This window comes from Tenebrio molitor, chromosome 1 (genome assembly GCF_963966145.1).
Source record: "Tenebrio molitor chromosome 1, icTenMoli1.1, whole genome shotgun sequence".
Classification (NCBI taxonomy): domain Eukaryota; kingdom Metazoa; phylum Arthropoda; class Insecta; order Coleoptera; family Tenebrionidae; genus Tenebrio; species Tenebrio molitor.
Window position 1 is genome coordinate 39,899,116 of NC_091046.1, and position 24,079 is coordinate 39,923,194.

At 34.6% G+C, this 24,079-nt stretch overlaps 1 long non-coding RNA gene across 1 annotated transcript; it reads left to right on the forward strand.

The window, feature by feature from the left end:
• The first annotated feature begins 17,190 nt into the window (after nucleotides 1-17,190).
• Nucleotides 17,191-18,060, forward strand: LOC138141209 (uncharacterized). The gene is made up of 2 exons (XR_011163033.1): nucleotides 17,191-17,821; nucleotides 17,880-18,060. It is a non-coding gene; the product is annotated as an uncharacterized lncRNA (long non-coding RNA).
• Nucleotides 18,061-24,079: the final 6,019 nt, after the last annotated feature.

Sequence of the window (24,079 nt, forward strand, 5' to 3'; positions counted from 1 at the left end):
CCTTTCTGCTTTTTTTCCGATTTCAGTTTTTTTTGTCCATCTACCTTTTTTTTCACAATCTCTTTGTACCTTTTCTCACCGGTTCCTCTTCTCTTCTTCTCTCCTTCTTCTAAAAATGTTTCTTCAGTTTATCCTCTCTCTCATCCCATATAAACCATTCCCCGTTTATCTGTATCTTCCTGTAGTCTATTTTCACTCTTTTTCCTCTATCTCTCTCTTCTTTAGCCAACTATCTTAACTTATCTATCTTAACTTTTTTTGTGTTTTCCTTTCTTCGTTTGTCAAATCTTCATCTGCATATATACCTACATCTTCTCACCTTTTCTTACCTTCAACTTACTCTTATTTAGCACAGTGTTCTTCTTCTGCTCCCAACTTTCTATTTTTGCTAGCATCATCTTATCTTTATTTATTTTAAATGCTTCCCTTACGTTCACTTTCACCTCTACCTCTCTTTCTAACCATTCTTCAACCCCCCTCTCTATATTTTCTCTTATTCCCTCTATTCCGGTTATTATAACAGTATTCTTCCTCTCCTTCTTTTCTCTTTGTTCCATCTTTTCCTCTATCATTTTTATCCGTTTCATCCAATCTGCCTCCGCCGCCTGCCATTTTTCTTATCTTCCTCTCATCTCCTTTCTACCTGCCGCTAATTCTTCCTTAGCACGCCCTTCTCCTCTCTCACTGCCGCTAATTCCTTTCTTAGTACTTTGTTTTCCTCTCTTATTCCCGCCGTATCCTCTCTTATCTCGCTAATCATGGTTTTCATCTCATTACAGTGTTTTTCTTTTGGTTTTCCTCTTTTGTCAATTTTATTTCACTATTTCTCAAAACTATTTCCTATCTCTATTAGATATGAAAGTGACGTAAATATGAAATAGTGAAATACAATTGACAAAAGAGGAAAACCAAAAGAAAAACAATGTATTATCCATTTCCTTGCTTTTGTTTCTTTCTTCGCTTCTACTTGGGGATCTTCCCGTTCTGAAATTCTTTCTGAATAGGTTCGTGCCTTCTTGAGACATCCTACCACTTCTCTTTCTCTCTTTCTTACCCACTGCCTTCTACTTATCACCTCTCACTGTCTCACTCACTCGTCGCTGTTTACTTTAGTAATCTGGAACCACTCATTTAACTCCCTTATCGTCTGGAAACTGAAATTAAATCACTTTTAAGTGGCAAAAGATAGTTATTATGAATTTTTCTGCAGAAATGGTCAAATGAAATTTTTGAAAACACCAAATCCTTATGTTTTCTCTCCAACAAAGAAAAGATTACTATACATAATTTAAATTTGTTAAACATGAAAGTATTTTGCAAGCTAAGTAAAATAATTTTGATTAAAAGCATAAACTATAAATGAGGCACTAAAATAAGCTAAAAAATGCAGAAACTGTGAAAACATTTCTATTGTTTAAGAAAAAAATATAAGAAATTAGTATACAGGGTGATTCACAAGTAATAATGTGCCTAACAAAATTTGTGATGCAACCAACAATACATGTCCCCCAAAGTTTCCTAGTTTCCACATAATGAATTTGATTACATTTGACAAACATAATGTCGAGCATCTTTTATAAAATTAAAATACATATATTCTTTTAAATCCACATAATCGGTGCAAATGTAATGTTGGTTGCATCACAAATTTCGTTAAGCTTATTATTACTGGTGAATTACCTTGTATTTGTGCATTTCAAAAAGGAATTCTTTAACTTATAGTGTACTCATTAAGTAATTCTCATTATATTCATAAAATTGATTCATTTATCCACTTCTGCAACAAGATTATTTGGCAACTATTGGCTAACTGCACAGATAAAATCATATTTACTTCAAATTGACATTTTTCTATTAGCAGTGGTTTCAACTTTAATGTACTTTGACCACGTGAAATGTTACACCATTGTATAACTGTGTAAATATGCACAGTTGTGTATTTACACAAACATAAATATTTACAGTAAGCTTCACACAAAAGCGCACTAACAGTGACGATGACAATTGACATCGAAAAGAAATCACAGAATCCGTTGAAATCACACAAATGTTTGCGGAGAAATATTTAGTAAATATTGATGAGATTTTTATGATTTTGCTTCCTGTCTAGGTGTTATTCTTCCCTTCGAATGTGTGTTGTGCAGTTCATTCGCTTGGGTAAACACACCTACTTGCAAATTGGAAAACATAGTGCGGGAGCGGGATAGACCCGGATACCATCGCTGTGCGAAGTAAATACCGCATTATAGATAGAGGATAACGTGGTGGTGAAACGCAAATATTCGTACGTCTTATTTACAGAAAACTATCTCATTTCACGTGCTCATATCAGTACAATGCTAGGAATGTTTATCTGGAGCCGATCCCGCATTCGGTAGCGGTGCTACGTTCGGTATGTTAGACAGCAGGTGAAACCATAACGTTTAGCATCTTGAATATTCAAATTTTGCTTCATAAATTTAACCGCATGTGTCCACATTCTTGGCCTCAAAGTTTCATCTTGATACCGCGATATTGTTTTTAGTATTTTATTGGACAATAAATTACTCGTACATGTGAATCTCTAAAGATAGTTCGTGGAAGCTGGAACCATAGAAACACGCCCGGTGATAAATGTACCTCGTGTAAAACAGGACCTGAATGCAATAAGCGAACGACCGATTACAACAATTCGCCGATTCTTCCGCGGCTTGGACCCGGAGCGATCCTTCAGATCAGCGTGTACAGTTTTATGGTCGACCCTCCACTTTTACACCCCAAGACGTATTAAATAGACAATTTATTTTCAAATTATGATCGGGAAGATATTACGATTCCGCATAAAACTGTTAAAGGTAGCCATCTACCACTCCACATAATTCCCTAATTACCTGCGTTTTATGTGGCCGCCTCGGAAATATAGCCGTGGAAGCGTAAAAAAACCATAAATCTACTTCCAGAGAGCTTTCAATAAAAAACGCATTATTGGAAGCGCCATTAAGCGGGGTATTCGCGCCAATATCTCCTGGTCAACTTTCGGTGAGGTCAAACGGATTGAAGACTGCATTCGTGAAGCGACACCAGTCAAGGCAGCCGACCGAGGTAGCTCCTCGAGATGGTTTCTTCTCTGTTCTTCGCGTGGACCTCGCGTGCCCGAAACCCGACGAACCCGTACGAAGAGAAGCGTGGCTCTTGAAGATCATCCACCTTGAGGTCGTTGTTCTAAAGCACAACGGGTTTGTTTAGAAGTGATCCGACGACTTTACACGTTTCGACCGAGGACGTTTCAATCGAGGCTTGGGCAAAGGTGCCGAAACATTTTCAAATTTTGCCTCTCGCCACCCAGTTCTTGCAAAACACTAATTCACAGCTTGCAAGCTTTTGCCTGACGATTTAAACTATATTTGGGTTAATGAGAATTACACCTCGAGGTTATTTGAAAGAATGCGGACCGTAATATGTGAGACCAACATGCGAAAGTTCCCATACGTGCTTAAGTCAGATTCGAACGCTTAATTAAAGTTGTTAATAGTAAAAGTAATGGCATGATATGAATCAGGATGATATTGAAATTATGACCCTGACCAGACTCAATCCTTATAGGATTAACTTGTGGCTCGACTTATTTAATAAGAGTTCTAATGGTCTGCCAGCACAACTCGAGACAACTAATTTGTGTTTGTAATTTTTGTATTTTTGGTGATTTAAGTTTTAAACTGTTTGAAACTTTTTAATTGTCCGGTGAAAGGCAAGGGACGTTGAAAAGTTTTTAATTAATTGGTTAATTAGAAACATTCCCTTCCAATTACCGACAATCTTCAAACGAAAAACAACTTAAGAAGATTCAACTTAATAAAAAATGTGCTTTTAAGCACATAGAGACAAAGGTAAGTTAATGTTAAAGTCTTCTGTAAGATTTTGGTTTTATGTGGTCGAAATGTTTAGAGTTAACTCGGCATTTAAATTTTGTTTAGGGATTTTTTGGCGTGGCTGTGGATAAAGCAGATTTCTATTGTGACCTGTCATTAATAGACGTCAAAACTAGCCCAACCCTCAAAAATACCTACATATTACAGACTAGAACAGACCTCTAGAGACTTCCATTTATCTTGAAATATGAAATTAGCTTCGAAATAAAAAAAATTATTGTAAATAAATAAATGTTTAAATCTTGTAAATAAAAAATAATTCGTTCATTTACTTTGATTTTAGGTTTATTATAACTTCAAGCTAAATAAATTGAAACATATTTTCTGTTTGATGAAGAAGAGCAAGAAACTTTAATCTTACTAACTAAACTACCGAAATTTTTTTTTTACAAATTATAGCAACGCGTATGCTCACGTCTTAGTTACCGAATAACAACAAACGAGAATTTTAATTTTTTCGGAAATGAAACTATTATTTTTTACTGTAATTTGTTTGTTATTGCCTTGGATTTGTGAGTTGTCAATTTCATTGCCGCACTAGTGCGGTAGTTATTTTATTATCGCACTCATTGGGATAAGGAGACTATTACACTTCCAAAATGAGTGCGATATGGTATAACTTAACCCACGGTGATAGATAAAATATTATTGAATGACAAAGCTTTTTACTTTAATTGTTTTGGATGTTAAACAAAAAATTTGTAACTTTGTGCAACGTTTTCAATTAAATCTGAAGAAACAAACAATAGGTACTTTTTAATTTGCACCAGATTTTATGAATCATTTTTATGTTTTCCTGAATTCCCGTTCAAGCTTAATTTAAAACAAAAATACGTAGCACTTTGACCTTTGAAATATTAAGCGAAAAGGAATTGAATTGTTTTCTCAAATTCAACATACAAAAAATTTCAAAGTTAACATTTTGACGTGATTCTTTTTTAATTAAATTAATGTCTCTAAAACATTAAAAATTGTACGAGTATATTAAAAAAAATGACAATTCACTCCCAAGTAAAAATTTAAAAATTTTAATCTAATCTTTTCTTAATGATAATGATGCAGACTTCGAAGTTTTCCCTTTGACTATTTTTCTTTTAGACACGCTCAGATTCATTAGAAAAAGGAGAAATACCACCGATGACAAATTACAACAATAAAGCTCTTAACTTTATGAATTGAATTTAACGTAACCGGCAGTGTCATCTGTGGATATAAAAAGAAGCTGTCCAGGTGATGACCTCATTAAAATCAAAAACCACAAGACGGTAATAATTTTTTGTCACAGTCACAACGCCGCTAATTATTTTTTCACAAGAATTAAAAATTAATAATAATAATTCTCTTCTGATGGCTTTCTTTAACGACGTGGATGAGCTCTTTTGACTTCTTATACGAAACCATTTTAATATTTTTATAAATGGTCCATAAACAATATTTCTGAACAAACTGCAACTGCAGGAAGTTCTATTACGACATTCTACATCAAATCCAGGAAATTATAATGAGTTGTAAACATGTTTTACAAAATAGCAAATTTCATGCTAGATAATTCTTAAATAGACATTACAGACAAATTGATTCCTCCTTATTGTCACCCTCTACAATAAATTGCCTATTCAATTAAACTCTGATACACCATCATTATTCTTCCTGTTGCAGGCGATTATTATAAAATTTATCCTCATCCTCATTTTATTTTAAAGTCGGTTTAATTGCCTTAAGAGAGTTATTAACGTTGTAGATCCATCACCAATAAACTGGCCGCACTGGAACTAGGTAGACTACCTCGAAATATAACAACACCAATTATTAACACCTTTAGCGTTACAAGGTGTTATTTATTATTTTAAATTACCATGTTTTATCGAGGTAGGGGCTCTAATAACACACTAAAATTTTTAGTAGTAAAGGGTACCTCATTACCGTACTGGTTTGTACCACTCTCATTGCGGTGATTAATGACTGGCGTATAATAAAAATTCCCAATTAAATCTCCTCCTGTTTTTAACGTCTCCTGGGCCGCATGCTACCATCTGTGGGCGCCGTCGTCAACCTCCAACCATCACCCATCTCTGCAAACCGGCAGAACCGGTGAGATATCTAACCCAACGGAAAGAGAACTCCGGGACTTTGTGTTGTTCTCAAATCAATGATAAGTAAAATTCAAATGTAATTAATCAACATTGTTAAGTCTTGTCTTCTGTAGCTTCATGATTTAGAAGAGTGGTACAGTTTTTCGGCGTCTAATGAACCCGTCTTTCGGAGCCGTTTCCTTCATTAAAATAGTTGACCGGTTAATTGATGTCTCTGCAGGACGCACCTTGTAAATTATGCAATATATTAAAGAATATGCCATAAGAATGATACCTATTATGTCCATAGGCTGCAGACTAATGTTTTCAGAACTCACTGTTCGTGTGGGTCGGTGCTAAGTTATGTGGGATTTAATTCGCCGGTTTTTACGTCAGGTGTTCAACGAGCTGAACTCTTTTCAAGTATCAATTTGCCGCGATTTGGCAAAATTTCGTTTTTTACCGGGACCATTGCTCATAAGCAGGTACAAGGTCTAGAATTGGAACGATTAGATCTGGAGCGATTTCTTTTTGGTGATGGTGCACCACGGTTGAAGGACAAACTGTAACCTTTGTGAGTGTATTACACTCGCCGGGACAATAAATAAAGCAATAATAATCTTTAAGCAGGTCGACAGAAAAGTTGACATTTAAAAGGTTTCTTTCCTAGTGACGTGAGGTTGGAATGGTTGGATGCTGAATGAAAATACCGACTGACTTTAAATGATTGAAATTATTTTTGTTCGGTTGGCAACACATTTACGATTTTATGTTGGTGCACTTGACTGTCAAGTTACAATATGACAGTTCAACAATCAAAATAAATCAAATTGTCATTATCACGATTTATTAATTTGCAAAAATCTTAACCTAGAAAGCGAATCAACAGACAACTGTTTGACAAATGACTAGGTGTACTAATTATTCGGGAGTGCCTACCCAGAAAATTTGTCTCAATCATTAAAAGTTGCCCGGTATTTTATGGAAACAAAAGTAATGTCGGTTATGAAATGATTTTACTATAAAATTAGCTGAACAAGCAGTTAAAAGAGCTGATAATAATACTCTTTAAATAAAATACTTGATGGGCATTTAATGCTGATTTTCTCGAAATGTATTAATTAAGTTAACGTTGTATTTATACAAAAGCATTTTAAAACTTTATCATTTTTAGTTAATGCAAATGGTTTGTTCAAAATTAAGCACGAATGTATTAGTAATAGTAATAGCCATTATACGCGAGTAGAATACTACAGTTTTTAACATGAACTAAAGAAAGATTTTATTTAGAATTTGAGGATAATAAGCAGTGTATTATATCAATATATTTCGAAATAATGGTCAAAATATCGGGTGTTCATTTAAATTTCTCCTCAAAGTAGGCGTTGAAGAGTCGATTGTGAACGCACCACGGATGACAGATCACGAATCAGCTGTTTAATCTGTATTTAAATCTAACCTCACTTTTTGCGTTGTTTGTGTTTTTACTCTACAGTGGTACGTTCACAATCGACTCTTCAACGCCAACTTTGAGAAGAAATTTAAATGAACACCCGATATAATTTCCACAAATCGCAAAAATTCTTGGTAGTGAATAATAAAAGCAAAATAAATCATTTAAAAAAATAATTAAAATGATCATAATGGCACATTTGTAACTCCTCAAAAATCATTTCCATTGATTACAAAAAATTTTGACAGTGAACATAAAAACAGAATGACTTGAAGTCCTTTGCAAAAATAGTTTTTGTAAAATTCCACTAATACAATCATCATAATGTGATAGATAATACAATTTCTTGACTGTAGCGGTAGAATTTACAGGAAGATACAGGGTGTTTTCGAAGTTGAGGCGTTCCTTTTATCATGTGATAGTATGCGTTGTTCTAAGGAGTTTTAGCCAAAATCACCTTAGTAAAATGTGTACGGCAATGAAGATACAATAAGTTAATTTTTTTGAAATTTTTGAAACCGGTCCTGCTCAAATTTGCGCTGATTTTTTAGAAATTAGAATTGACACAAAAAAATCAAATGAGCATGGGCGTTAATCAAAAATACTGTCAGAGTTGTCATCTAATTAGTCGGAATGGCTTGATCATTACGAAAATAATTAACTTACAGATATGTTGCTAATGCATGGGCAATGTTATCACGTTATCAGAATGGAGCTGCGGCGTCCAGAGAGTACACAGAGTGATTTCCAGAAAGACACCATCCTGGGCCACGTCAGTTATTAAGCGGAGAAATAGACAGGACCGGACTCAAAATTTTAGAAAACAATAAAAATATACAGTCAATTATCTCCGTTAATACAAACATTTTACTAAGAAGATTTTGGCTAAAATTCTTAAGAATAATGTATAGTACCTCGTGTTACAAGGAACGCCTCAACTTCGAAAACACCCTGTATAAAAAAAAAGCAGTGAAAAAGACAAAAATGTTAATTATTTTACGTACTCTAATACAAACATTCCAAATTAAGGACTTTTTATTCAAAACTGACACACAATATTAGAAGAATCAACATATTAACGTTTCTTCAACATCAATTTCAATCATTTTAAATAAATTGCGACTTTCTAATGCTCGTTTTGAAATATGAGCACCAGTTCGGTAAAGTATCACTTTCCATACTCGTTACGTAAATAACTGTTTAAACTGTTCCTTCTGTACCTACACTTCTGTCATATTAACATAGTGTAATTCTTAATTTCATTCGATTTACAATTACAAAATTAATGACAAGAAATTTTCGAGGCTTCAATTTGCAAATACATACTTCAAAAATTTTTAGAATCACCAGAGTAAACAGAGTAGGTATTTTAAGCTAGATTTTATATCCGCCTATTACAGGGACGTGATTTTAACATGAGTAATTTTATTCATTTCCTACATTGATACAGTCGCGAGCCATAAATTTTAGTCGTCAATGTCATTCTTTGACGCAATAGAAAATGCTCCATTGTAAAATGGTCGTAAATATCATAACCAATATGACATTACATAATTGTCATTTTTTTTTATTTTTTGGGCGCTTTGTTGACATGAGCATAATCAGGCTGGGAAATTTTTTCTTTTGTGACAATCTAACCAAATTTTTAAATAGCATTGACGACCAAAATTTATTGTTCGCGACTGTACAACAAAATTTTTGTAATATCATTCCTAATTTACATTTTAATACAGAGTTACGTGCATTTATTTTCACAAATAAAATAGGTAATTACCAATTAATTGCATAATATTGAGCAACTCGATGTATATTTTATTTATAGCATAAAATAGTTTTGTGTAATTAATGAAGCGTACATTACGGTTGCAAAATATAAAAAAGGTATATAGACACTGCACGAATTATTTTAAATCGAGTGCCAATAACAAAGTATAAATAATTCTACATATAATTCAAAATTAAAAATAAACACAATTAGCAAAATTTCTTGCCGTTGCATGGCGAACTGCTGCAAAAAACAAGCGAGTGAACGGTGGTGATTAAAAAATGGAACATTATTTAGTAGGACGGTTACAGGTGTATGGGCGACACCTGTATTAACGACGTGTCACTTTCTGGGATTAATAGCAAAACGAGAGAAGCTCTTACCTAAGTTGTTTTTGGCTACCATCCTCTAATAAACTGTCAGTTAATTAAACGCTTCATTTTGCACAAATAATACCTGAAGCGATGATAAACTGTCGAGTTGGCAAAAACCCAACTTTGTCCATTAACAAAGTTAGGGCCACCCAGGCTGAATATGCTAAGAGGCCGTCAGTAGATTTTTTACCTGACATAAGCCATCGCGCAATGAAGACAAAATTGAGGAAATGCTGCCTATAATTAATTAGTCCTCTACTGTAAACTACACCGTCTACTGAAGTGCCTCTATAATAATCTTTCGACAAAAACGGACCAGTTTTAAGAGAATCGGGAAAGCGGCGAAATCTCCTAATTGACCCCCGACTCGAGTTCTTCCTCCATCTCCTCTGAAAAAAGTCATTAGAAGCGATAAATTAAGAATTTGTGAAGAAAAATCCCCCGAACGAATTACTTTAAGGGTGGGTGGTAATTACGTAACTGTTGCGTCATCAATTTTTAATAGAGTGAATTGTTTTCTTCCCCGTTCTCGTGATGCTCGACGATTATTTCGTAGTCCGCCCACTTGCTCCTAATTATTCCTCCTCTTCGGCCATAAATCATGTTAGGAATTGTCTCTCACGGTGATTCGGAGGGACAAAAACTGGGCTAATCATAGAGATAATCCATTCTTCGGCGATTATTCCGTGATTACGAAAGGGTTGACGCTTGCGGGATGTAATTGCTAGAAAGACCAGAAATTATCGAGTCGTTGTTCGTGTTTTACTGCTCGGCTCTCTACAGCGAAACTTTTTAATGGAAAACAATGCAGACGAGCAACAAAGCCGCGAATCTTTTCCGGAGCAGTGGAGATGGATCAAAGAATGAGCTAGATTCTTGTTGCTCTTAGAACACCTGCCTACTGGGATATTAATAAACAGATTGTGGCCGTAATTGCAGGAAATTACTAGGTATTATTAAAATCGGCACAATCTTTTCGATGATTTCCTTTCGCGATTTGATGAGGCGTTTGCCGCCGTTCCAGATTTGTTTCGAGCACATTCCATTCAGTTTTAACGATTCTGTAATGAAAGAATATTCTGCTCAGATGAGATTGAAAGAGATGCAATTTTCGTGTTACAACCCCATTCCGACAGATGCTCATTGTACAGGTCGGAATTCATCACAAACTCCCACTGCAATAACTAAAGAACTTTTCATCTAAATTAAAGTTTTTAGACGGATCGCAGAGTTTTAACTGCGTTGTAATCGTCTAATGTCAGGAGGAAACGAGTACTGCAGAGCGTGATAAAAATTTATGTCTTCTCTACAGCGCTTTCAAACAGTTTTTGTTAGTTTTCCAAAAATATTTTTAATTTTTTAGGATGAAATTTGATTTACATGTTCGTCTTCAGAATCATTTTTGTAGCACAATTCCAAGAGAAAAAAAATGTAAGTAATATCACTACATAGTAGAAGGAATGGTTAAGAGGTTGCGCTCGAAAAAATGGGTATCAAAATACATATTTCTATTTTTTGGCGCGGCTGGCTATTAAATACAAAAAATATTTCTTTTTCTGTAGCAGATGTTAAAGTGTGCTTTTATCTATTCAAATCAAAAGGTCAAGTAGCATTTTAACAGCAAGGGCAGATAAAATGCTACTTTAACAGCAAAGGTAGATAAAGTATTATTTTTTTTAATTACCTTAACAACGCTCATACTAACGAGATTTTAAAACCTGACACGATTAGTAATGATTTAAAAAAAAAACAATGTTTTAATAATAAAATACAAATACTATAGAAAAAAATTGAATATTATACACGACCATAAAATTTAATTATCTTCTCGAGCTCTGCAGATAAAATACAATTTTATCGTCTTGTATACCTAATAAGTAATAAATAACTAGGATTATTATTTTTCAGAAATACATACATAATAGTTTTATGAACAAATTAGAATAAAACGAAAAAAAAAACAAAAAAAAATGGCGGAGATATAGGTTGTTTAGTAGAACATTCTTTTGAAAATCCTTATCGATGGTGAAATTTTTTTCTGTCAGACATCGTCCAAAAAATATACAAAAAAAATGTTCCTGTTAAAAAAGGTAATGGTTAAAGTGTAGCTTAAGGAAAACAAATTGATTTTTTTGTAGAAATGACAGAAAAAAAACTGATTTTTACCAAAATGTTGAGTTTTAAAAATTAATAAAAAATGAAACTTAGCATCCAATCAAAAAAAGCCTATGTCACATTCTAGATAATATTATAAAGAATATGTGGTATAAATTTCATCAAAATCGGTAATTAGCGATAGCTAATGAAATACATACAATAAAATAAGGAAATTTGGTTGTTGCATAAAATTTCTAAGTAATATTGCGAGTATACGGATGATCTTTTGTTATTCTGATTTCTTCAAAAAGTGAAACAACAAAAATTTTGTTATCTTTTTAAAGCAAGAGTTTTTCTTTTTGTGGTATAAAAAATAATTTCGATCACAGTGAAATTTGTCTCATCATCGCTCAGTCATAATGATTAGTAATCAAGTTTATTTTAAGAAAATGTTAATGGTGTAAAATGTTTAGCAACCAATATGTATGTCGTAAAACAAGATTGGTCAGGTCAAGTCAGGTCTGCTGTTAGATTTCTTCTCAGGCTGAAGCAACTAAAAGGAAGAGGGACCTATTTTAAAATAAAACTAGTTTTTTCCCGCACTGCTTGTGGTACAATTCTACCACAGCAAAGTCTTTGTTATATTTATTACATTTTTACTAAAACCAATATGACCAGAAGAACATCGCAATATTTTTGCATCAATCTGGGGTTGTTCTAAAATTATTTTTTGAGATTTTGTGTAGTTTTTATAATACATCAAGACACTTTGTGTGTGGCCTCAAAGAAAAAATAATTCAACAATAACAATGTGCAGAAAAACAAAACTCGTAAGACCACTTGATTTGACTGTCTAGGGTTGTCCGTTTAATGTTCGTGAATCGAGACAGTGACAGTGTGTAACATGTTTTTATATCATTGTACCGGGTGAGTGAAGTTTTACCGCCCGAGCGAAAACACCCACTCCTAATCAATTTAAAATTCTCAAAAAATTCAGGAATGATTGTGTATCACTGTAGAACAGTCTGTAAAAATTTCAAAATTTTTAATGAAACGATTTTGTTTTAATTCTGTGTGGTACTTGGCGGGGCCCAATTTGGTGATGCCGTTGCCACTTTCTGGGGTTTGATTTTGTGGACTGTATTTTAGGTTTTCAATTAAAACTATAGCTTGTAACACACTGCTATGTTAATTTAAAATTTAACAACTTACACTGAGATAACACTTAAACTAACATCGAACTTGGGCAAAACCAAAACGGCAAAGAGGCCGAGGCCTGAGTTGAGGTCCTATTTATAGCGTTGAGGGTGCATTTTGAAAATAGTTTTTGCGCATCGGCGACTTCGGGAAACTGTAGAGTGGTGCTGACATCTAATAAGGGTAGTTACAGTTGCTCGAAGCCGCCAAGATTTAAACGAGACGCTACCAATTCAATAACCGCTACATAAATTTACATAATTTTTCAATGAGAGTCGTTTCAAACATTTAGGAAAAATTTGGTCTCATTGAAATCATGGAAACATCACCGGTTTTTGAAATAAATGGGATATGATATTAAAGTGCTGCAAAATTTAGCTATGATTTATTATTAAATTGGGCGGCCAGTTCCACAAAAGAAGTTGACGTAGGTTGTTTATGGTACCCTTTAGGGACTTAAGAATTACTAGAAAAGTGGTCAACAGATGTTTCCCAACAATGAGATATTTATTTATGACACTGCAGTTGGAAATCTTGGTCATTTTTCGCTCTTAATGTTAAAATTGGAATAATTATCTTTTGAAGCGAATTTCATAAATGTGTTCTTTGAATTAATTGTGAATTATGAGCGTGTACGGAAATTTTTTTTTTTTTTACTGAAAATCGATTTTCTTAATTTTATGACTCTGAATTAAGTTTTTAATAGGGTTAATCGTGCGAGCGGTAAAACTTCACTCATCCGGTACCGGTATATCGACTGCATCAAGAACAATTCTTTTGCTTCACCACTGATGAAAATACTCTGTGCAAATTTTTGTGACTCACTGTGATATTCTTTTTAAGCAAAGGCTACTTTTACTACACATGATTACATTATTAAAAAAATTAAAATATGATTTGTTAAGACGCCCTTGCCCTTTCGCTAAATTCTACTTTAATCGGTTGATTAATTAAAAAAAAAATATATTTGAAACCTAAATATTCCTTAGATCATCTCAGCAATTGAAAAATATTCACAATAAATTTATTGAATCATTTCAATCCAAAATATATTAAATCACTGCCACAAAAATATTTTCAATCATTTCAAGGCTTACTTTATCCATTTAATTCTTTTTTGTTTTTTAGTTTTTATTTCGAGTTTTAAGAAATATTTAAATAAAACTAACCGATTGCTTAATTCTTTTAGAAAATTAATAATATGGTTATATTGACAGATGTGTTTAAATGTGTTTTTTAGTTTTTATTATTTTGGAGTGACTTCAATGGGTCATATGCATAAACCATTAGCAAATGCTTTTACTTGTATTAGTGAGAGAAATACATGGACTCTATTAGATAGAAAAAGACAAATATATAGTAAAATCAAATGCTTATTCTTATGCATACTACCCATTGAGTTGAATTTCTCCAAGAGAAGTGACCTTTTTTTCGCAAAGGTATCTTTTCAAATTTTGTGAGTTAATTTTTCAACGCAAACGCAAATGACAGTTATGCCCAATGACAGCGTCGATGACGTTGAACGGCTCGACGCTGCCAACCTACATTGTGAAATGCACTATTTCCTACTTTTAACTCCTCATACCAACTTGACACTTTGACAGCTGCTTTAAATAAAAAATAGACTAGATTGCCTGCCTGCTAAGCTCCCTCGAACTAAGATCACCATCTTCAATCCAATTAAAATTTGACCAAACATCTTCTGCTTAAGCATCTATAACAGGTCCCTAATGTTCATTTAATTACAGTCAAACACTGACATAAATCGTAAGTGTAAGCTTATGATTACCAGAAAGAGAGTTTTTCTTAAAAATGACTAACATCAATAAATCCAAATTACTAGTAAAGTTTACAGTTTTTATCCCTGGTTATGAAATTATGTCTACCATATGATAAAAAAAGTCAAGAGTCTTGATAGGAAAAGAAAGTACCTGTTACTGGACTATTCTTACTTGCTCATTATCAAGTATGATTCAATCAAAAATGTTTTATGCTTTAAAGAAAATGTCATGAAAATTCTCAAATACATCTAATGTTAAATAAAATTTTACTCCTAAATGATAGTAATGGCATTTCACCTGAAATGCTTACCTAATTATTCAGTCAAGACCCTGCTTTATTTTCCATGGGCAATTTTGAGGTTACCTATTTTTTTATCATATGGTACAATAAAACTTTGAAAAGTAACCATTTGGATATAAAATTCCGTATGCAATCTTTTTTTTTAAGTTCCAGTTGTTTCTATTTTTAATTTTAGCATTAAATACGATCCTGGTAGTAGATTTGTCGATGTATATCAGCTCTTAACTATGCAAAACGACGGCTACCCACAGAGCGGAATAAAAAATGTATGGCTAATTTGTTATAATTTTCTCTAAAATGACTCAATAAAATACAGTCTGTCGGAGAACTGGCCTAAGGATATATTGTGAAACAGAGCCGCCCCCATTAATATATTGGCCAACAAATTAATGTCCCCATGCAAATCGTTCACCATAAACTATTCATTTTCATGTCAACGTGCAGCAAATAAGCTGTTGTCTGGCACGAGTGCCACAATACGAACACCAAAATCACTAAACATTTATCACTGACTTCCCGTGTTAAACTTGGACCCTGTTCATTTCTCTGGAATTGCTTCGCTTTGTGAGTTTTCCGCATTTCTGACCGCTTGTAAAATTCCTCTTTTGTCACTTACCGTTTCCTCTTTGTCATCATCGTCCTTTCTTTCTGAAACATACACAACGAACAGCACGAACGTCGTATCCTGGGCTAGTCGTAGGATTTGGGGCTCGATTCTGCCACATCCTTTCAGATGACGTGCGCACGTTCTCGTTTGAATAAATAATATCGTTTGCGTTTATATTTTCATCAAAATTCCTGATACCGTACACAAATTCACCGCCCAAAGCCGCTCGAAAAGCGTAACATTAGTTGATTAATCTTCACAAAAAGTCGACGCCTCCAGATATTTACAGATATGTTCTACATGTTGGGTATTTAGGAAACACGAAATTACTATTCATTTCTGGGGCCCAAGGTCTCGGGCTTTATTAATGCTTGAAGAGCCGTCAGTATAATTCTTTCACGGGGAGTTCCCCATGCAAATCATTTATATAATAAATATCCACTCTGTATTTGTCAGTAATTAATTAAGATAAAATCCGTTCATTCGAGCAAAGCCTCTCTCTTTCAGCGGCAATTAACGCTGTTCTGAGCTTAGGCTGTTATTAACAATTATTTGCAAGTGGACACGTAACGGTGACTTTTACTCTTTTGATCACAAATTTCATTATTTATTTATTGTTGCAATTTCCATTCTTCCTTCAGGCCATTAAGTTGATCAAAGAGTTACTATTTCAGAAACATTTTCGGAGCTCACGAATGCTTTCATAGTTTTCCAGATAAGCACGAGTCGCAGAGAGCTTCATTAGAACAAAATGGGTATTTGGTTTTTTAAAATAATTTTTTTTTTGACTTGTTTGTTTTGTCTTTGCTTCGGTGGGAATTAACACACAACTCCGATCCCGCCCAATTAATCACTGATAAATGCTGCAAACGCAACTTTCCCACTTATTACTTTTGCTCTCGTGGGAGGTCCTGCCTCACGACAACATGCAAATTTTCCTATTTACTATTTTAATTTCCACCCTTCTCTTTAGGCGCCCATTAAGCTGATCAAAGACGACGGTGAAAAGCTCTCGTTTTGCCGTAAACATTCGTTGCATGCGTGAATATCGACGTTCCGAGAGATTTGATCGCGACACCGCAACGGTGTTAATCCAACACCGATCCTCTTAAAAATTTTATTATCGTACGCCTAATTAGGGTGCATGAATATTCACGCTAATTTAGAAAATAAGTCGGCTCCTGAAGAGTTAATCGCGGACGAAGAATGGCGGCAAGGAACCGAAATTAGTAAAGCACAGGTAGCGGAAGCGGGGAGGAAATAGAAACGGAAGTGGTTAGAGCTACGCTGGGAATTTATCCAACTAAAATGGGAAATGAAGCTGACGTTATATCGTAAACAAAATCGCGAAATGTAGTCTTGCCTACGCGCTGTAAAACTCAATTTTGCACTAGTTGATTCGATATTTCAAGTGCAAAACAACATAAAAGTAGTGCGCTTCTTCGCGTTATTTCTAGTGAAGCACATACTTTATAAATTGCAGCCGTAATAATAATACTACTGTGTTAAATTCATCGATTGATCTGCTAATTAATTTCAGATAAAGCTATGTATCAACGAAATTTGTATATTATCACATCCGATTTTCAATTGTCAATTTTATTTTAGTGAGTACGGTTAAATAACTGAATTGAATTCATAATGGCGATTTGGTTTCCAGTCATAATGCATTATTATCTTTAAAATCGAGCAGCACAGTTGTCACTGATACATTCACCAGGTCATTTTAATTAAATACCGAATAAACTATAATTAATATCAAATGCAATTACGCATCGTTCGTGACGGCCAGAATTTGCCTTTTCCCTAATAGTAATATAGCTATTAAGACAACAAGGGTTTTATAGACGATTTAAAAATCGAGATCGTAGTTTAAATCAGAGCGACCGCAGGGAGCGAGGATTTAATAGATCGAGATTTTTAAACTATAAAACACGCGTTGTCTTCAAGATTTTTTCTAACACTAACATCTTATCAGAAATTTTAATAAATTCAGAAATTATTCGAGGCGCGTCATAATACACAAAATGCGGAGGTTGCCGTGGGTACTATGGTAATAATATCAACAAATTTGGAAAAAAACAATTTTCATCGTTGAAATGTGCCAAAACGTTCCAGAAGAAATAAGAAAAAAGGGTCAATTTGTTACCAATGAAGTCTAAAAGTGCATACGAAAAGGTGTATGTTTCGTCTCAAGGCCGGAACAATAAAAAAAAAGCATCAGGGAGGTAACGGAAGATGTCATTTTGGCTTTTCTTGATATGGGGTAAGTGTGTTGAACTTCATTAAAAGTTAATTCACAGTACGGCAAGAATCATTTGAAGAAAATGTAAAGATTGCCAGTTTTCGATGGCCGGGCACTTGCATTGGATGAAACAGCAGAAGTTAAAGAAGAAGATGTTAGGAACAAGAGCACGAAGCTAATATGGCAATTCCAATTCAATAATTGTACTTTTCACTTTTGTGAGAATTACTGTAAAAATGATGAATAAAATGTTACTTGAATGATGTGTGTGAGCGTATTTTATGACTCTATAAGATACGTTGCTATTGACGACGTGTCTTATAGAGACAAGCGTATTTTATGGGAAACATAAGGTGTGAGCTCAAATGCACCATGGAAACAGTATAAGATATTAGTGTTAGAAAAAAATAATAATGTCCCCTATTACGATAATTGTCTACGAAAACAAATAAAATTTGTAACGGTAAAGGATACACACGTTAAGTCACAACAAAAAATGTATTTATACTTGGTACAAATGGTCAAATTATATTGTATTTAAGTAGACAAATTAAGATTAGCGTTTCGGGAACTCGGTTTCACTGGAACCAGTGCAAGAGTAAAGCCTGTTTGACACGATGCTAAATTTATGAGAAAATTTACTAGTAAATGAGAGAGGACCAATGAACGATCAGGATCTGACAAAGACCGACTATGATCCTGATCGTTCATTGGTCCTGTCGAGGGTCTCTCTCATTTTCTAAATGATTTACTACGAAATACTACGAAATTTAGCATCGTGTCAAACAAGCTTAAGGTGATGATAACGAACTCTGGCTCTGCACACTTTTTGTTCACTCCAGAGGGTGGGCGGGCTGCTGAGGCTTTCTCGCCTTTTCAGCCACGGTTACGGAAAGATTCTGGAATTCTGGATACATATAGTGAGGATGGGTGCGGTAGGAAGATTGGTAGTAGGTACTGAGGTGTGAAGACTGACCCAGCAGTTGCCTTATCTGTGATATGAGACCTGTGCCCATATCAAAATGTGGTGGTGTGAAAAAAGTCCTGAAAAAACCCACATCAGATCAGGCGACCCTGGGATTTGAACCCGGCACCTCCCGAATGCAAAGCAGCGCGCTAGACGCTTGGCCACAGCGCCCGGTGGCTCCGAAGGAAAGGAAATGATACATCTTTCATTCCCCCAGATGGAGGGCGGGCTGCTGAGGGTTTCCAGGGGCTTTTCAGTCACACTGACGGGAAGATTCGGAATGGATGCGGTAGGAAGGTGGTCTTTTGACAGATATTTGACGTGACAAAATTGTAGGTTATGTATGTATAAAAATCAATGGTACAAAGAAACAACATGAACTGTCAACTGTCAGTGTGAAGTCGTCAACAACCGGAAGTTACAGTTATACAATTTAAAAATCAGTACTGCCAACTCAAACAGTCCATTTTGATCACGCTGTATTTTGCTTTAAATAAATCGTCGGCTGAAAAAGTTTTGTGTATTACAGGGCTAGAAAATGTTTTGCAAGTACTCGTACGTGTGGTGCCTCGGCTGAACCCTCTGCGTCCACAAACCGTGCTCACACTTGCAAAATGGCATTTTCTAGCCTTGTGATAGTTATTTGTACCTATTTCTGTGTTTGCGAAGAGATTTTCACGTGGGAATGACAATGCAATTTTTTAAAATTTGTTTATTTTGCTTATTGATTTATTATTCATATCATCCTATGGAAAATTTCGTCAAAGGAAAATTTTAACTCTTTTTCTTTGCATTTACTTATTTATTTATTTTATTTGAACCACACTCGACTCAAAAGCTATTTTTGTTCAAGAAAACTTAAATGAAGGGTTTCTAATGGTTTGAAAGATTTAAAACTGTGAATTCGAACCGGAATCTAATTGCACAACGCAGAATAATTAATTTCAGTTATACAACTTTTTTTTAACAAAATTTGTTTAGCATTTACGTTGAAAAACAGTGATTTAGGTGTGTGATTGCTTTGAAACATTATTGACAAACAAAATTTATTTGCAAAATATTTTTAAATCAGTTAAAATGTTGAAATAAAATGCTTGTTGATAAAATTTTACGAATTTGAAAAAAACTACATAAATACGCCTTCGCAATACTCACAATGTAATTTACCTTTAAAGTCAATCTCGCATTCGCCAGAAAAAAAGAAAGACTCCAAGGATTTCATTTTCTTATAATTCTGGAAGTACAAAGCGTCTGCACCTCCACTGAGCCAGATTTGGGACAGCAATTCATTATTTTTCGGAAAAAATCAAGCGAGATAAGTAAAACGAAAGCTCTGTTACAATGACAAGAACATAAATTGAACAAACAATTTATTATGTTGGATAAGAAAATAAGTAGGTACGCTTAATGTTAAATAATTCATTTCAAATGCAAAATAAAACCTGAGGTAAAACCTTGTAATTTTTTCCTTTTGTCTGTGTAATCTGTTATTGAAATTGATTTATTTCTCGACACGACTGCTTTATTTTAATTACACGACATGGCTCGGTTTACTTGGTGAATAAACAAGACCTGGGGCTCCGTGGAGGATGTTGCACTACTATCGATTGTGATAAAGTTTGTTTTGGGAGCACTTCCTGAAGAATTATCGCTCCTCACCTGACATTTGCGTACGTAATATGTCACCCCATGTCGGCGATGACCTTTATTTGATACACATTTTATGATCGACGTGCACTTTGAAGAGTTTCAACGAACGGTTTTCTCACGACAAGGAAGTCGTCTCTAACGAGAAATATTACATACACGTCTAACAAATTATTATGTTTGTGCCAACTTCCCTTCGCAGCCTCGAGATATTTAACGTTAATAAAATCAACAAGTGCGGAGTTCCTAAAATAAACAATTTCAAAATAACAACAAAATTATTAGGTCTTCCATTAAACATCGTGTCCGTGAACTTCAGGACGTGTTTGCTTTAATTTCCGACATACTCGTCTCAGATAGATAAAACGTATTCTGATGTCGACGGCGCTGTTGACTCTTCATTCCTCTTTGACACTGTTTTCTTACAAATTGTTACAGAATTTAGTCATCATGTCTCTTTGATTTGTCTGTAAAATACTGCACAGAAAATTTTCTTCAGACTAACATATCCATTTCACCAATAGAAAAATAGTACATTATTCAACGAGCGTGGAATATTGGTCACGAGGATGAAATTTTCAGCACCAGCCGTACGGAGTGATGTAATTATTCGAGTGCGTAATAGCCATTACACGCGAGTACGGCACGATACTTTCTCTACAATGTACGACTCATTTATTACTTTTCTTTAATTCAAAAAATCTATACAGTCTCACTAATTCCGTAGAGTAGTGAGTCATTACTCCCAGCCGTGAGTTATAAAAATCATTGTTAAACACTTAGGACATATGTAATGAACCGACACCGGCAATTTAAACATCAACTAATTTTCCAGTCGAGTGCATGATCTTACGTTTTGAATTATTTACATGATCGACTAATTGAAATTATTCCTAGGGTCGTAATTACACGTCGGTCAAATTTTTCCCCAAAGCGGTGGAAACGTTCCCATATATTTATCCCCATCAGAAACCATATACATCAGTAGGTGCGTTACGAGCAATAAGAAGGTTCCTGTCGAGATTGGCGATAGTGCAGCAGATGTTCCGGTACAAGAAGACAGCACCGGAGCAACACCGCCACCGGCAAGCACTTTGAAAGCGGCGGCAGAATACAGACAGTTCATAACGCACACAGGCTGCTCTTCTGCAGGATTAATATTTATCTCGGTAATTTGTCGTGTATTCACAACCTGCCACTTTACAAGAGATGCTTTCCGACAAATCCTGCGGCAGCTTTCTCAGGATTCGGGGATATTTCGAAAGCTTCAACGTTTTATTTCTCCAGAGACATTTTTTTTAAAGATAAATGGTGTCTAGAGCGCATATTCAATCAGGAGGTGTATACAGGTTTGGATATGTGCGATAAATCTGAAATCCAGCATAATGGATCGGAATTTGAGGAGAGAAAATGTGCCAGATAGGACATACAGTGGTGAGTCCTAATCAAGGCTGCCCCGGTGGTAATTATTGATAATAACGGGGGCTAATTCGTAATGACTGTTATGTAGGTATATGTTACCTATTTGCATAATAACTGCGAAATATTGGCAGACTGTGAATGCTAAATCACAAAATTGCTCTTGGTCTCGTTCCCTTCGAATTACATTATTACGACACTATATCCGAATTTATGAATGCAAATATCGGAACGGATTAAAATTGAGAGCCACACTAACTATTTGAATTTGTTATAAAATGGAATATAGTTGTCAGTGTTGTTTAACACGGACAAACTCCGTCGGATAACAATTTGCATAACGGCTAAACTTAATAAAGCTGTCATTTGCCATGGAGACATTACAATAAAAAACCTGTCACACTCAAATATTTCGCCAAATTTATTCAAACCTACGCTCCAAAAGAATAGAGTTGCTTTCGCTCGCCCTGCTAATTTATTTTTAAGAATTTTGCACCGACGCCGAACAGACAAATTATTAGTTTTTAATAAACTGCGCAAACAATTTCCTGTCCGCCGCTGCACAACTAGTCGTTAAAGTTTGAAGGGCCATTTAGATCCAATTTTATGAACTGGAATTTACACCATTTATAAACTCCCGAATGAATTACAGACTATAAAACTGGTTCATCTCCGTGAACGCATTTTTCTCCACAATAAAAAAATATATATATGTGATAACGAGTTTCACTCTTCTTTTCAGCACTCGCAACACATTTCAGCACTATTAATTAAATTCAATAATCAGCAATTACGCCCCACGAGGATTTTTTATGCATCTAGGGCGTCCGAAATGACGTTTCAGCACTCTTTCAGAGATGCATCAGTAAAGTGTAAATTAATTTCAGGAGCTTATTTGCAGCTGACTCGCCGTTGTTTACTGCAAACTGCAGGGATTATTTAAATTATTTCTGCGAGGCTGCCATGTTTGTTGTCGCCGCTCGCTAATGGGTTTTTTCGGAGATGATCTTCATTTAATAATTTGTAGCGCTTATAAAATCGGCTGAAAAGTAAAAATCTAATTTGAGACGCTCGCTCTGCACGCCATTAAAAATCAGATCGCATTTCAGTGGAGATTATAAAATTGTTTTTTGCTGAAGGATCGACGTGATCTCAGCTGCGTAAAAAAGGGACTTTAAAAATAGCGAAGAAGAAACCATGAAATTCGACTAGGCAACTCACCTATCGGATCCGCTTAGGAATTTATCAAGCAGGACAAATTTAACTGACCTTAAAGGATCAAGGAGGACGAATTATTCAAGCAAAAGTTCGTACACGTCGTTCGGTGAGAAATGAAGGGAAAAAACTTTATAGGGAGATATGTTAGATCTTATCTTATCGGCTGAATCGAATAGAGTACAAGAACAGCGACTGCAAAATTTGCTTTTATGGAGAGCACTTCTAGATTATATTGATTTATGAATGAATTTCGCCAAATGATTTGACAACCAAAGATAAAAAGTAAGAAACAAACAAATAGAGATAAATGTTTAATGAAGAAAAGCACCGATTACTACATATTGCCAATTATTTCATACATACATACAGGGTGTCTTAAAATTATCGTATTCCGAGTTCGGGGCTAAGTAGGGGACATCCTGTTGACCAAGTAAAAATTGCTCACTTTGAAAAAAATATCAAAGTTGCCAATATTTGTTCAAAAGTACCTGATTAATATAAAAATAAAACTTTTATTTTTTCGAGATAAAGCTGCTTTTTCAAGAAATGTCCTCATTTATATTTTAATATTTTACATAATCATCCTCACCATATTTCAAAATGAATGTCAACCATTTATATTGTTTTTGAACATTCACACCCATATATCTTTGTAAATTTTTTCGAGATTCCTAAGATTTTTCTCTACAAGACCCCCGACTTGGAATACGTTAATTTTGCGACACCCTGTATAAATAAAAAAAAACAAATCAAGAGTGCGACTTCATCTTTTGTTTTATTGGTCTTAGCTTAATCGTACACATATGTATACTTGCTATACACAGTCGTTTTATTGGTTGCTTGCCTCTCGAAAAATCTGTTATTTATTAATTACAGTCTATTTTTTAATCAAAGAACCACGACCTGTTGATTTAGGTTTGTAAATATAAAATTTTACTAAATTTAGGGAATTTAATGATATCTGTTGGCTATGCCAGCCAACATCTGTCATTTTTAATGTCCTTGAAGGTACGCAAACTCGCAGCTAA